The sequence below is a fragment of the Lethenteron reissneri genome, chromosome 24, assembly GCF_015708825.2.
Source record: "Lethenteron reissneri isolate LAM-NWPU_2019-01 chromosome 24, ASM1570882v1, whole genome shotgun sequence".
NCBI lineage: Eukaryota > Metazoa > Chordata > Hyperoartia > Petromyzontiformes > Petromyzontidae > Lethenteron > Lethenteron reissneri.
This window is the reverse complement of record NC_083802.1, coordinates 6697609-6712563: the sequence shown is the minus strand read 5'-3', so window position 1 is coordinate 6712563 and position 14955 is coordinate 6697609. Positions and strand designations below refer to the sequence as shown.

Genomic DNA, 14955 nt, shown 5'->3' with positions numbered 1-14955 from the left:
GTGTTTTCAGGGTCGTTAAACGATCGTCGTTTTCAAACGATCATCGTTTTCAAATGGAAATTTGGACAGTTGTTTCAACTGGAATTGAAGTGGCTACTTCTGGATTGCAAAAGTCCAGAAAGTTAACCAGTGGACCATGGCAGTTCCTTTCGTTTCTCAGTTGATTATGTAACACAGTTATGTTGTTACTTCATGGGACCTCCTTTGCCAGTATATGAGAATAGGTTTTCCCCTTTTTTCTGGCAAAAAAAACAGGTGTTAAGATGTTAAAACACCAAACTGCTAGTGTTGCAATCGAAACGTCGTATTCTATTACTTATTTAATTTAATTTCCACGTGACTTTACCAAAAGGACCAAAGAGTAATTCCTGCAGTCACGAAAACCGATAACCGTTTTTTTTCTTGCGGTTACCAGAAGTAGAATCCTCGTTTTACTCGGCATCTCCTGTGTTCGTATTATTACACTCCAACAAGTGCATATTATTAAATACGCTCAAGCATATTACGACTGCAATACAGTACTATATTAATAGCAGTATTCGAGTACTGTATACTGTAGATGTAATTCTTTGTATTCCTCTTCTAAAAAAAGTATTCTAAAAAGTTGCACACCGATATCCAATAACTACACCGATATCCAATAACTACACTACACCACATCTCAACCACTCAAGTTTCAAGTTTCATTTATTAAGTATAGCCCTGTGAGCCATTCGGCTCTTGAATCGGGTGCAAACAAAAAACAAAAACATGAACAAGAAAACATCTTAAAGTGACTATGTGCAAACTGAAAATCCAGGAAACAAAAAACATTTTAAAAAATTCCAGATAAAAAGCACCGTACACAAACGCTGTATGCAGAAATCCCAGTGGGATGCAAGTCAAACAACAACCACAAGACAACTTAGATTAAGGCCATCAGTCTAACTCCGTACTACAACAAACATGGCCAAACCAAAAAACTTTTCGAAATCACCCAAATAAAGCCATAAAAGCAATGTAACAGTGATCATAGGAACTGTGACCGAATTTTCACAATAAACAACATGTACTGAACCACAAACCCTGCATCCATAGCTGGCTGCATGAGTCACCCCACAACATCAGGAGCATAGCATGTACAATTGAATCATTTCTGTAAAGCTCCTTTGAATAAGGCGCTATATAAATCTATATAACGTAAGATGTCCATTCCGACAAAAGGTAAAAAAAACGTTTAAATCCCAGACCCCCTCTGCAACGAGGCCACGTGCTGGGTCAATGGGCTCTTGACTGGTTTAAAGCCACGTGTCTCTCACGTGAACTCACTGCACTTTAAACAACTCGGCTCACAAACTCAAGTTGCGATTGGCTGCGCCACGCACGTGCCGGTTCTCGGGTCCTTGCGATTGGTCCAGAGATTTGGGGGCGGAGGGAGAGTCTCTGTCCAATGTAAATTAGGGGGATTTAAGCCACGCCCTCAATCCTAACCCCGCCCCGCGACCCCCCCCCCCACCTCAAATTGCACCGCCCCTATAAGTCACAGATGCCACATCAGAGGTTTTTTTTACCTTTATGCATGGGTTTCTAATCACAGACTATGAAGAAATGAGCATGAGTTTAAGTGTATTTGATTTGTTACTAGTTGCCCGGCTATTTGACAAAGTAGATCCGTGGTGCGTAAGCACTGCGGCAACAAAATCAAAATACAAAAACATCAATATTTCGATTTAAAGCTTTCGTGACTGCAGGGATTCATCTTCTTGGAAGTAATACAATATTATTTTATTACTTCCCTTCTACGTGACTTTACAAAAACATCGTTAATGCAGAGAACGAGGACAGGGTCCTTTCGCAATAGTGCACAATTAACAAACGAGGTTTATATACGGAAAATAAATAAGCGAATAAATGAGCGGACAATTTATCTCCTTATATCTGTCCATCCGGGAGGACTTCTGTCAGTGAATCATTTCAGTAGCCTTGGTTCAAAACAACCAATTTCGGGACCGGTTTATCATGCACATACAATATTTTTCTTCATTATTCTGTTGACGTTTCAGACTAATCACTGTGTCACGCAGCATTTGTTTAAGTAAGCAAATTCAGAACCAGGTTCAGTCTTCTGGTTGACGTTTGCCTATAAAAATGTTCATTGATGATTGTCTGGAAAGCCAACTGAGGCTGATTGGACTCAGTTTTGTCAACATAAGTGGATACACAAATCAGTACTTTATTTGTTTTTTTCCGGGAACGTAATTATGTTTTTAGAAGTTCAATTTATCTTACAGGTTTTAATATAGATGTTTGTTCAACTCGAAAGTGTATTCGCAAAACAATTATTTGCTGTAAATGAACGTGCTTAACGCTAGACGGGCAGTGTTTAAAATACTTCGCTGTTAGAAAACATTTTGTACGCAATATCCATATTTCTTATCTTTTGCATAAATAATTTTGTCCAAAGTGATGAGCACTGCCCCATTGTTCGTTTGAGCAGGGAGAATGACCACGTTTGACTTGACACATTAATGCATCGTATTAATGTGGCAAACAGACGATTGGTACATTTTGCATGAGAGTGTGGAATGAAAGAGGTGACTACTCGCGTTCGCAGTTAGGAAAGATGTGAAAATAATGAACACTTAATTTATATTTCAAGAATCTAGAAAGGGGACGTGGAATGGCCAAATGGTGAAATTAGAAACGAGATAGACGTGTTTTATATGTATTATAATATATGTTAAATATATATATCGAGTGACGTGAAATAATGTAGAAATCTTAATTATGGAGCTTTCGTGACTGCAGGAATTATTCTTTGGTTCTTTCGGTTAAGTCACGTCTAAAGATAAAATAATAATATGCTTTTATAATAATAATATGCTAATATGCTTTTATTTTAATTTATTATTTTATCTTTAGACGTGACTTAACCGAAAGAACCAAAGAATAATGTAAAAACTTAATTTGTAAAAAAATTGCCAAAATGTATAGTTGGATTATATGGCCTTAAGTCTAATAAGTCTGTATCAGTGCTGAACACATTCTAACATATTTCATAACTCGTTATTTAAATTTTAAAACTGACTGCAAATTAATTGTTCATTATACTCAAGGTGATTATGATAATAATTAGTATAAAAATGTAGCAAGTGCTATCTGCATGCACTTATTGCGTGTAGCATTGGTAAAGAAAGCAATCATATTAAAGCATTGAAAATTATGAAAAATCTACACATTATACTGGTGTAGATGTGTATGAAAAGCTGTAAAATAGAGAAAGTTTGAGCTAACCTGCAATTGAGGCTTCTGGTATGTGCAGCTCTGTGCGTTTCCCATTTGTTGCTGCTTGTTCATCCTGGATGGCTGCTTGACATCAAAAGTCAAACCATTACCAGGTTCGGTGCTACCGTTCCGCTGACTTTCTGTAAATTTCTGAAGGTAATTACATCTGTCAATGATCAATGCCAGCGTCTCTGAATGCATTTGACGAGTGGTGTCTGCGCCGGTTACTCTGCATCCACTTCAGCGGGCACATCAACCAACGCTGAGGGTCGTCAGAACCGGCCCTAGACCTTTGGGGGCCCTAAGCAAAATTTGGTTGGAGGCCCCTTTGATGTATGATTTTTTTCACCCACGAGCTAGCAGTGACTCTAGGGGGCCCTCTGCTTGCCACGGGGCCCTTTGCAATTGCAAGGGTCGCTTAGTGGCTGAGCCGGCTCTGGGGTCGTCATCAAACACCATCACCGGCGGTGACTGAAATGGTCAGGGTCAGGTATAGACGTCGCCTTTTTGGACACACTGCCCTGGGGGACGCCTCGAGTGATCGCACCAGAGCCCTGCGCACCATCATCAATGGGCCACCGCGGGACTGGAGGCAGCCTCGGGGCAGACCACTGTCGACGTGGTCGCCCACTGTTGAGGCTTACGTCAAACAATACATTCTACTGTGCTCAGAGTGGCAGTGTGCTGAGAATAGGGCCCCCTGGCAGCGTCTCGTGGAGACCGCTATGTTCCAGCCAGGGCCAGGTGATTGATGATGATAATACTCTTTGGTTCTTTTGATAAAGTCATGTAGGTCTCAAATTAAATAAATTAAATCACGACGTTTCGGGCGCAACACAAGCGTCCGTCATCAGGTGGGACAATCAGCAATTGTTTCTTGCTGTGGTTGTCCCACCTGATGACGGACGCTTGTGTTGCGCACGAAACGTCGTGATTTAATTTATTTTATTTTATACTTACCTGACTTTACCGAAAGAACCAAAAAGTATGAATCCCTGCAGTCACGAAAACTTCAAATCCAGATTTATGATGATAAAGATGATGAATTGCATCTGTCAGTCAAAGCTGTCAATCCACTGCTGGATGAAGACATCCTCACATGATGACGATCAGGGGTGGGGGGCAGGGGAGGCAAGACCAGTTCAGATGCTACTCGGTACTGATGTTAGCCCTGGCCAGGAATCAAACTCAACTTCATAGTTGAGTGCGCAAACCGTTGTGCCACCGCTCCAACCCATGAAACTATTACAAAATATTTAATGACGGCTAAGAAACTGATACTATACCTGTCAACTTGTAAATTGTCGGCATGTACCAAAACAATTTCCATTGAAAAATAATGCAAACATGTACAATTCATTTTTTGTCCTGAGTGGCTCCAATTTTGTATGCGGCCAACAGCGAATTATGTTGATTGGGCCATCGAATAATTCACGACTATATTAGCCGGGCAAATTAATTGGTGCAACTAAAGTTGTGATACCTTATGTGGTACCAACTTCTGCTCTGGCCCATGGACTAATATGGTTTTAGGCGTTTGTGTATTGGTTTCAAGGTTTTTGTGCTAGGGCATCTGGCAACACTGGCAGCCCCAGCTGCATGATCGTGGTTATGGGGGGGGAGTGGCTATCGGCAAGAGGGGGGGGGGGGCTCTGTGTCTACGAGGCGGAGTGTTGGAGCCAGTGGCGTATAGCGACGTGTTGAGAGCTACATGGGAGGTCCTGGATCCATGGAGGGGGGGGTGTGATTCTGAAGCCAAGAGGGCGTGGTCCTGGGGCCAGGGGGCGTGGCCACGAGGCCGGGAAGGCGTGGCTCTTGCCTGAGGGGCGTGGCCACGAGGCCGGGAAGGCGTGGCTCTTGTCTGAGGGGCGTGGCCACGAGGCCGGGAATGCGTGGCTCTTGCCTGAGGGGCGTGGCCACGAGGCCGGGAATGCGTGGCTCTTGCCTGAGGGGCGTGGCCACGAGGCCGGGAAGGCGTGGCTCTTGCCTGAGGGGCGTGGCCACGAGGCCGGGAATGCGTGGCTCTTGCCTGAGGGGCGTGGCCACGAGGCCGGGAAGGCGTGGCTCTTGCCTGAGGGGCGTGGCCACGAGGCCGGGAATGCGTGGCTCTTGCCTGAGGGGGCGTGGTCACGAGGTCGGGAAGGCGTGGCTCTTGCCTGAGGGGGCGTGACCACGAGGCCTGGAAGGCGTGGCTCCCGCCCGAGGGGGCGTGGTCACGAGGTCGGGAAGGCGTGGCTCCTGTCTGAGGGGGCGTGGCCACGAGGTCGGGAAGGCGTGGCTCCTGTCTGAGGGGGCGTGGCCACAAGGGCGGAAAGGCGTGGCTCCTGTCTGAGGGGGCGTGGCCACGAGGTCGGGAAGGCGTGGCTCCTGTCTGAGGGGGCGTGGCCACAAGGGCGGAAAGGCGTGGCTCCTGCCTGACGGGGCGTGGTCACGAGGACGGGAAGGCGTGGCTTCCGCCTGAGGGGCGTGGCCACGAGGCCGGGAGGCGTGGTTCCTGGCTGAGGGGCGTGGCCACGAGGCCGGGAAGGCGTGGTTCCTGACTGAGGGGGCGTGATCACATGTGTGGGGGGAGTGGTCTTGGCGATGGGCGTGGCCATTTGTGGAGGGGCGTGGTTATACACTAGGGGCGTGGCCTCGTACTCAGGGGGCGTGGCCTCGTACTCAGGGGGCGTGGCCTCGTACTCAGGGGGCGTGGTTATGTGCAAGGGGGGGGAGGGGGGTGGGCGTGCCCCGGGCAGCCTGGCGGGCTATGGGGCTGCGGGCACGGGCAGAGTGTGCAGAGCGGAGCGCGCATCCCACCACCACCTCCTCCTCCTCCTCCTCCACCTCCTCCCAGCGTGTGAGAGCGATCGGAGCACACAGAGCCACGGAACAGCACCGCTCGCCTAGTCTCGTCTCCCCCTCCAGCCACGGAGCAGCGGCAGCAGCAGCAGAAGCCAGCGAGCCCCCCCCCTCTCCGTGGTAGGAAGATTCGTCCGCACGTTGCTCCTACACCCCCCCCCCCCCCGTACGGAGGTCTGCAACGTTCTCGCCTCCGTCCGTGCTGAGATGCGTGCGCATGTTGTTCGGTGCCTCTGTGGTGTTGTTACTTCGACCCAAACGTGCCCACTGCATGATGCCCGGCGTGAGCTTTCCTCTCTCTCTAGACATCGCTGTGTGTAAGTTGTATTGCGTCGTGTTTAGTGACTCGGCCCCGCCGAAGGAACGTGGAATTTCCATCTCTGGCACAGGGACGGGATGACTGCTTAGCAGCAACGCCGCGTGATAATTCGAGTATGGAGAAACGCCGCTAATCAGATTTCAGAATATGTATACATGTGAATCTTTATTCCAGCTGGTGCGTTAATTGTGCACGGTTCTTGGACGATGTGTGTCACGTTACCTGTGCTGTCACACACGTGCGCTGTAGTGCAACAACATGCACAACACAATGTATGTACACCGTGTGTGTGTGTGTGTCAGTCTGTAGTACGTACGATGGTGCTGTCAGTGTGCCGTATACTTCACGTGCCCTGTACTTCTACATTCGCATGTGCTTGTGATCGGACATGCGGTGTAAGATGCGCGTTGTACTTTCCATCAAGCCATGAATCTTCCGTCCGCACTGCTTGCAGCGCTGCGCTGGAACACCAACAATGCGACCACATAGCGGAGGAGTTATTGCGCTACCTTTCAATTGTTGCTTCCATAACAAAAATGCATCTGTTACCATTTAGAGTTCTAGATTTGAAGCTTTCGTGACTGCAAGGATTCATACTCTTAGTTCTTTCGGTAAAGTCACGTAGGTAAAAAATGAAATAAAAATGAATAAAAATAAAACAATAAAAATCACGACGTTTCGGAGGCAACACAATTCTCCGTCATCAGGTGGGACCGTCACAGCCAGATTTGCTGCATCATTTAGAGTATTTGACTGCTTACTCTTTGGTTATTTCCGTAAAGTCACGTAGGTATATTACCGAAAGAACCAAAGAGGATGGATTCATGCAGTCACGAAAGCTTCCAATCAAGATATTTGACTGCTATTCTTTTTTCCACGTGATAAGCCACTTCGTTGAGCTGTCACTTGTGGCCAGGTTGCTTCTGAAAAAGAGCAACGCGGATCAGTGGACCTTGCCTGGTATAATAAAATATAGTTGTATAGTTTATGCCAGTCTGATAGAGCCGTATGATTACTTACTAATGTTTTCTCTTGCTCTGACTTTATTAAAGAAAACCCAGGCAGCTCACTCAAATACAACTAAAATAGATGTCAGATTGTTTTTCTCTTTCTCAAACGTTGGGTGGGATGAGTGAGCACGTATTGGATATCTTTTTGTAGCAACCAGGGAGGCTATTTGTGGATGATTTTTGTTTTGCCAAACAAGTTGTGGGTCGTTCCGTTAATAATTTTGACACTCGGAATGAAGTCTAACACTGCCGTGCTGTATTGTACTGTATGCATTCAACATTTGCCACCACTTGATAGTTTGAAATACGTAATAATAATAATGCAATATATAAAGGTGCCACGGTGGTGAGATGTTAACTACCTTGCCTGTTATACAGGAGGTAGTGGGTTCGATCCCAACCTTATTTGGAGTTTGCTTGTCTCTCTGCCTGTGGTCGCATTGATTTTTTTCGGGTCCTCCGGTTTTCCCCTCCACATTTAGAAATATATATTGAGAGTATTTGATTGCTATACATTTCCATATGATCAGGAGCCGTCCATAAATGACGTCACGCGATTTTAAGCCGATTTTTTACCACACCCCCCCCCCCCTCGTCAGACGGCGTCACAAAAAGTCAACCCCCCCCCCTCAAATATGACGTCACAAAGCTCTGCCCCCCCCCCCAAAAAAAAACATTTCCATTTTTAAAGTAAAACATGCTTCAAATCACTTGCAACTATTGTCATTGTAGTGCGTATTTAATGTGGCGCTGCACTCTGATGTTGTAGGAGAATTTTTTTTTAAAAGGAGGCGTTGGAATGCTGAAATTTAGCATAAAAATCACTTGCAAATATTCAACGTCTAACTAAAACTAAAGATGTTCAGTTGCGTATTTTGATGTGACGTCACATTTCTCAAACCCCCCCTTCCCCCCTCGTCACACATCGTCACAAATGTCTGACCCCCGTTCCTCCCCCCCTAGGTGCGTGACGTCATTTATGGACGGCCCCTAAGCCACTTCGTTGAGCAATCATCTGTGGCTAGATCGCTTCTGAAAACGAGCTATGTAGCTCAGTGCGCCTTACCTGGTCAAATAAAAAATAGTTAATAGTTGTTAGTTTAATATATAATTATGATAATACATGGTAACAATACATTAGAGTATCATTGGTGTTGGCCTAAACTTTCCAATACGGGTCCCACTTGGAAAACACTTTCTGGACACAGTTTGACTTTAGTGGGTAAATAAGTAATAAATCATTATTAGGGCAGTACATTTATAATTTGCAGCTCCAGTAGCTGGAATCTGCGTGAGACCAGAAGCAATGGCATTTACTTGGAAGTCTTAATCGAGCAGTAGATTGACCATTTATTATTTAGTCTTTAAGAATGCATCATGAGCATCATCAATCCACTGCTGGATGAAGGCCTCCCCAATTTGTCACCTAATTTATTGGCATATTATGATCATTAAGTTGGAATGTGTCGTTCATGTATTTACAGAAATTGAAATAAACATGAAGACATTAATAAGTAAATTAATAGCAGCCTAATGAACATGACTATCGTGATAATTGTGGTAATAGTATCAAACGTAATTTATATTTGCATCATAATTACCAGCACCGCTTACATTGTATTTCGTTACAATACGAGTCACTGCGGCAGATGTAATTATAGCCTACCCCAAGGAGGCACACCTGTTCACCTAAAGCTAAAGGAAGATCTCATTGCATTTGTAATCCCCAGCCCAGCTCCCTCTCTCGCACTCCTTCTGACCTTACTCGGCCTGGACCGAGTGGCGAGGCTGATTGGATGAGGCTTGCAGATGGGTAGGTGGCAGGCAAGGTTGCTGAGTGGGCAGGTTATGGGTGGGTAGGTTAGTTGGGCAGGCTAGGCTGGGTAGATGAAGGCTGGACAGGTTTGCTGGATGTGTGGGTGGCTGCCCGCTAGTTGGAGTGTTACTGGCGGGTATCTGGGTACAGTAACGGGTCAGACTCTCATCTCGGCGAGCCATCTGCGTGGGACAGACGTGAGCACTCCCATCTCACCACGATTGTGTGTGCATGCCCGTCACCGCACTGTGGGGCGTGATTGTGTTCCAGAGGCAGCAGCTGTTGCCTCTAGCTGACTGGCGCTAAAGTGACCTGATTTTTTTTACATTGCCACAACAATTTTTCTGTGTGAGCAGGAGTGTTTAAAAAAATTGGATTAGTCTTTTCGTGAATCCTGGGATGCACTTCTTTCCCCCCTCTTCCACTTTTTGGAGAGGGGTGGGGGGACAAATATAATAACGACATCAAATACGTAATAAAGTACAAATGTTCGCATATTGAAACGACCAGTGAGCAGTGCTCATCTGAATGGTCAGTCCTTGACAGTTGTTGACATCTTCTTGGTTCTTTCGGTAAAGTCACGTAGAATGGAAATAATAAAAAATAATAAAAATAAAACATAATAAAATAATTCTCACGACGTTTCGGCCACAACGCAAGCAGGCGTCCTCAGGTGAAGAACAGGTCTGTCAGAAAGACAGCATCTGACAGACCTGTTCTTCACCTGAGGACGGCTGTTTGCGTTGTGGCCGAAACGTCGTGAGAATTACTTTATTATGTTTTTTTTATTTCCATTCTACGTGACTTTACCGAAAGAACCAAGAAGATGAATCCCTGCAGTCACGAAAGCTTTAAATCGAAAAGTTGTTGACATTGTTACATTGCTTTGGCAGAGACTAGTATCTCTGAAGGATAATCCACTGGTGACGTTCTGCAAGTCGGTACTCTTTTTTAATAATCCACATAAAGACGATTGGTTGTGTTGACCTCTCGAACTGCGATTTGGAATTGCAACCCTCTAATTGAGAGCTTTGTGTTAAAACCGAATAGAGCAGGACTAACGGATCGTTTAAGCGACCGAATATTCTTAATAATCATCAGTTTGACGGGCAGGGCTTGGGGATATCATCAGTAGCATCAGCCAATTACATTGATTGCAATATCTAGTTGATTAATCGACTATTCGTCCCGCTCTAATTCCAAAGTACCATCCCAAATGTTGAACTAGATTTTATTAACTATAGTAAAATGTGTGCAGTTGTACCAGAAGTTATATCTCAAACTCTTGGAATCGGCATGAACTAGAGGCAATAAAATTAACATGGAGAAACCTTATGCCGGCAGTCGATTAAGAAGGGAATAATACTTTTGTCGTATAAATAATTCACTACTGTACTTATCAGCGATATAAGGTGGATAGTTTCTTATGATTTGGAATTAACACGGATGAATTTTTGCAAAGAAAGAGTTTAAACGTTATTATAGTACCGTTTGTTTATTTTAGTTGCAGTTTTGGTGCAATAAACACACTTCAGCATTCCAATTACTAAGTAAACACAAGTGAGGTATTCACAGTGGTAAAAATACCAAATTGCTGATGCCAGCCACTATATATAATATCTTGAAACAACCATAATAGTAATTCTGCAATCTTAATAAGACAAGAATGTCTTTGTTTTAACGCGAACATTCACCATATGTACAACAATTGCACAAAAACACAGTCTTAATATAGTAACGTCAAGTAACAAAAGCTGCAATTAATATCGGACCTTTCTTTGCCAGTATCAAAATATGAGAATAGGTTTTACCCTTTTTGGCAATAAAACAGAAAGGGCAAAACTTATTCTTATGAAAAGCTGCAATTGTGTACAAAAAAATCCAGTTTTAAATCTACCAGTCATTCCACACTGCCTGTTTTTTCTCTCTCATAATACTTCATACAGTGCTATGCTCATGGGAATTGAGGTATGTCTGACGTGAAATGTGTTCCTTATTGCACCCATTATTCCACCTGTGGCTTTAAAAACTAGCCACTGCCATTAACGTCTGATGCTGCTGCTAATGCTCTGTTATCTCACACAAGACTTGGCACGTCATCAAGTTAACATCTATTCGCATGGCGTGTCCAGGGGACACCAGCGCATCAGTTATCAACACCCCCAACGAAGCGGTGACCATTTGTGAGCAGACGTCAAAAAAAAAGAGCAACGAGTCATGTGCTGCTTTCCAGCCATAGCCTGGAATGTAGAGGCCAGGAGGCCCTCTGGGTGCTGGCTTGTGCTCTGGGCGTGGGCTTTTTTCTCTCCTTGAGTTATAACGGAGCACAGCAACATCTGGAGTCGTTCAGAGACTGAGCCATTCATTGGGTGTGGTGGCGTTGCCGCAAGGGGGGTGGAGAAGGGCTACTCCGTGGAGGGAAGGGAGGGGAGGGCATCCTGGATTTTGAGTTTGTTGGCAGTGTTGTGAGCTGAAACCATCTGCAGCTCCTAAGGCCCGGTGAGAAAGGGAAAAAAATCTATTCGTTGTCAAAGCAACATTCTATTCCTGTTTTAAAGACCATGGACTTCTAGCACGTTTATGTAACGTACAGTAAGGACATCGTTGCAGATTTCAGCATTATAATTGTAGTGAGTTCAACTGAGTTGCAGACGTACTCTTGGAGGCAACACATTTATTTAACACCAACACACGGGGTAACTGACCCTTAACAGAATAACAACCTATGGCGGTGACCACCAGGCTAACCACACTAATCACAACGTAACTAGTGTAGTTAACCGGGTGGTGACCACCAGGCTAACTACACTAATTACAACGTAACTGCTACTATGGACCGGGACCACAGCTCGGGTCCAGGTCCACGTGTTGGAGACTCGGAGAACGTAGACGAAGGTTTCTTCAAGATGAACAACAACGCCGGTCCCTCTGGAGGACCCGGCCTATATTCTCTGGGCGTGGCTGGCTCTGCCCTTGGCCACGACCATCTTCCAGAAACCTCGAGCAGGATCTCGACCCGGACCACGTGACCACCCCTAGTCCCCACTTGGGGCCCCTTTGTAGACTTAACTGGTCACGTGTCCTCTCATGTCAACCAGAGTGCCGTGGCCTTTAGTAACCTCATTCCTACGGCCGGCACTCCCACACCCTATCCTGTAGGGCCAAGCGTGGTGCCATCCAGCGCTATCAATCAGCGCTCACAGAGCCCCTCTAGGGTCGGTACTACACCCTCACCGTGTGGTATCCGCGATGTCGTTACACCGCACGCCGTGCCTCTCTTGGGTCGGCATTACACAGTGACATCCCGCGATGTCACTACATAATGATAACAGTACTGTCATTCGCAGATGCTTTTTATGTACTAATAGATGTGGGTGTGTTTTTTTATTATTAAGTTTGTAACGGCTATCTCTGCATTTGCATTGTGAAACCGTTCACTGTACAGTCCGCATAAGAGGCCATTAATCAATTTTTCGACTGGAGACATCTGGCATCAACAAAAAGGAATGCACAAAATCACAGATGACCTCTTCACTGGACAGCAGCTGATATTTTACAGAACACAACCCAGTGTTTAAGTAGCTTTTGAAATTCTTCAAAGAGAAGGCTTTTTTTACGTAGTGAACTGTAGGCATTTGTACCCAATTTGCTTTTGACATCTTATGGGCCCCAGGAAACCTTTGGCAGCCAATATGCCTTCATGCAAAACCATAGTATTACCCCAATAAGCATATGGATAATCCCCAAAAGCTGCTTACTTATCGAAGGCTGAAGTCCGTCGCGGCACAAATACAGGGTTGTCTTCAATATGTCAGTTATTTTTTTTTGACAAGTGTCTGAAAGAATTGAGTACTTGAATGGCATTAACAATTGACAGCACTTTGCAATGTTGAACTTCCTCCTCGGCAGTGGATTGCATTCGCTCGCCCTGCATTCACACGACTCAAGGTATCCACCACGGGCGGCAGATGGGATTTGCAAATAGCGTATTTTACACCGGCCTAAATCAGCAATTATGTTGGATATTTCTGGCCGATGATGATGTTGTTGCTGCTTGTCGTGGGCATAGATTGTATTTATAATTGGACTATAATTGGCTTCGTGTAATCACTATGTGGATACAAAAATATCCTCATCCTTTAAATTGAGTGCTCAAATGTTAATTTTAGAAACTTCAAGCTGATGAAAAGCTCTTGGTGTCTGAGTTTTTTTCTTACCTTTGTAATATTTCAAAAATGTGTTTCAGTGATATAATTTAGCGTTCTTACGTTTTTTCTCACTGCGACATTAGCGCTGCATATATAGTCAGTATAAAACTATTGTAAGAGAAGAGAAAATAAAATACGATTTGAACAAAACAGTCATGCAGGCCAGCTCGAGGTATATCTCCCAGTACTCTTTGTTGGTTGCTTTAGTTTGACACGATGAGTCTTGGGTGTTTCCGTTTAGCATCAAAAGAAATGAGTTTTCAATTTAGAAATTAAAAGTGCATAATCCCAGTGGCTTCCTTATATAGGACAGAAGAGCATTCCAGATGGCCGTAGAAGTTCATCTAAATGCGCGTGATGCAGTGACTGCCTTTGTTCTTACCAGTTGCTTGTTTTCTCCATTTCTCGAATGAACAGTACTTTATATGAATAGCAAAAAAAATGGCAATTCATAAGGAGTGTTTAGTCAGAGTTGTTTGATTTTGCTAAGAGTTACAGATCGACTTTGCGGTAATAGCTGTCACTTGTGCAATGGCAAAATAACTAAACATTAACGATTTTCAGCCCTGCGTAAATCCACTGCTGGATGAAGATAATGATGGTTGTTTACCAATATTTTAGCACGCCAGTGAGCGCAGGCGTTGGTGAGGAGGGCTGGACTCGTGACCACTTTGGAAATCCCTCTCCCATGGACATTAGCCTTGGCAGGAATCGAACTTGGGTCGTCGAGATTATAGCACAGTGTGGTAATCACTGTGCCGCTGCTCCGCTACCATGCATCATGGTAATTCTCATAAAAGATCGACGGAATAAAATGCAAGATCCCCCAGTGACAGAAACTAATAAAGAACAGATATGCCAAGACATATCAGTACAAACTCGGTCATTTATCATATTGTAGAGCACTACGTTGGAAATATTCTCTAAGCGTATACTAGTACAGTTCAAAAAATTGCTGCATCGTCACTATAAAATGCTGATTTAAAAAAAAATACGCGCATATGTTTCCAATCGGGGGAGGGTCGTTCAAAATTACATCCAAATATCTGGGCAAGAGCGTGCCCACGTAGTAGGGGCCAAGCGGCTGGTTTTCGTTTCAGGTTTTGTGAGAACAAAAGCGCCGTGGGCCGCCGCGCACACAGCGAGACTCCGCGCTGACTTGGAATGTCACGGGGGGCACTGCTCCCCCCTGCCCCGCTCCCCCCAGCCCCGCTCCCCCCAGCCCCCGCTCCCCCCAGCCCCGCTCCCCCCCAGCCCCGCTCCCCCCCAGCCCCCGCTCCCCCCAGCCCCGCTCCCCCCGAGCCCCCTCCCTCCAGCCCCGCTCCCCCCAGCCCCGCTCCCCCCAGCCCGCTCCCCCCAGCCCGCTCCCCCAGCCCAGCTCCCCCCAGCCCCGCTCCCCCCCCAGCCCGCTCCCCCAGCCCCCGCTCCCCCCAGCCCCGATCCCCCCAGGCCGCCCCGCTCCCCACCAGCCCCCGCTCCCCCCAGCCCCGCTCCCCC

The 14955-nt window shown here is 45.7% G+C and overlaps 1 protein-coding gene across 5 annotated transcripts in view; it reads left to right on the top strand.

Moving 5' to 3' along the window:
- The first annotated feature begins 6052 nt into the window (after nt 1–6052).
- LOC133346467 (talin-2-like) overlaps nt 6053–14955 on the top strand; it is a 258048-nt gene continuing 249145 nt past the window's right edge. For all 5 annotated transcript variants that reach the window (XM_061558070.1, XM_061558071.1, XM_061558069.1 and 2 more), the window contains exon 1: nt 6053–6225. The gene's annotated coding sequence lies outside the window, so the exon portion shown is untranslated. The remainder of the gene's footprint in view (nt 6226–14955) is intronic.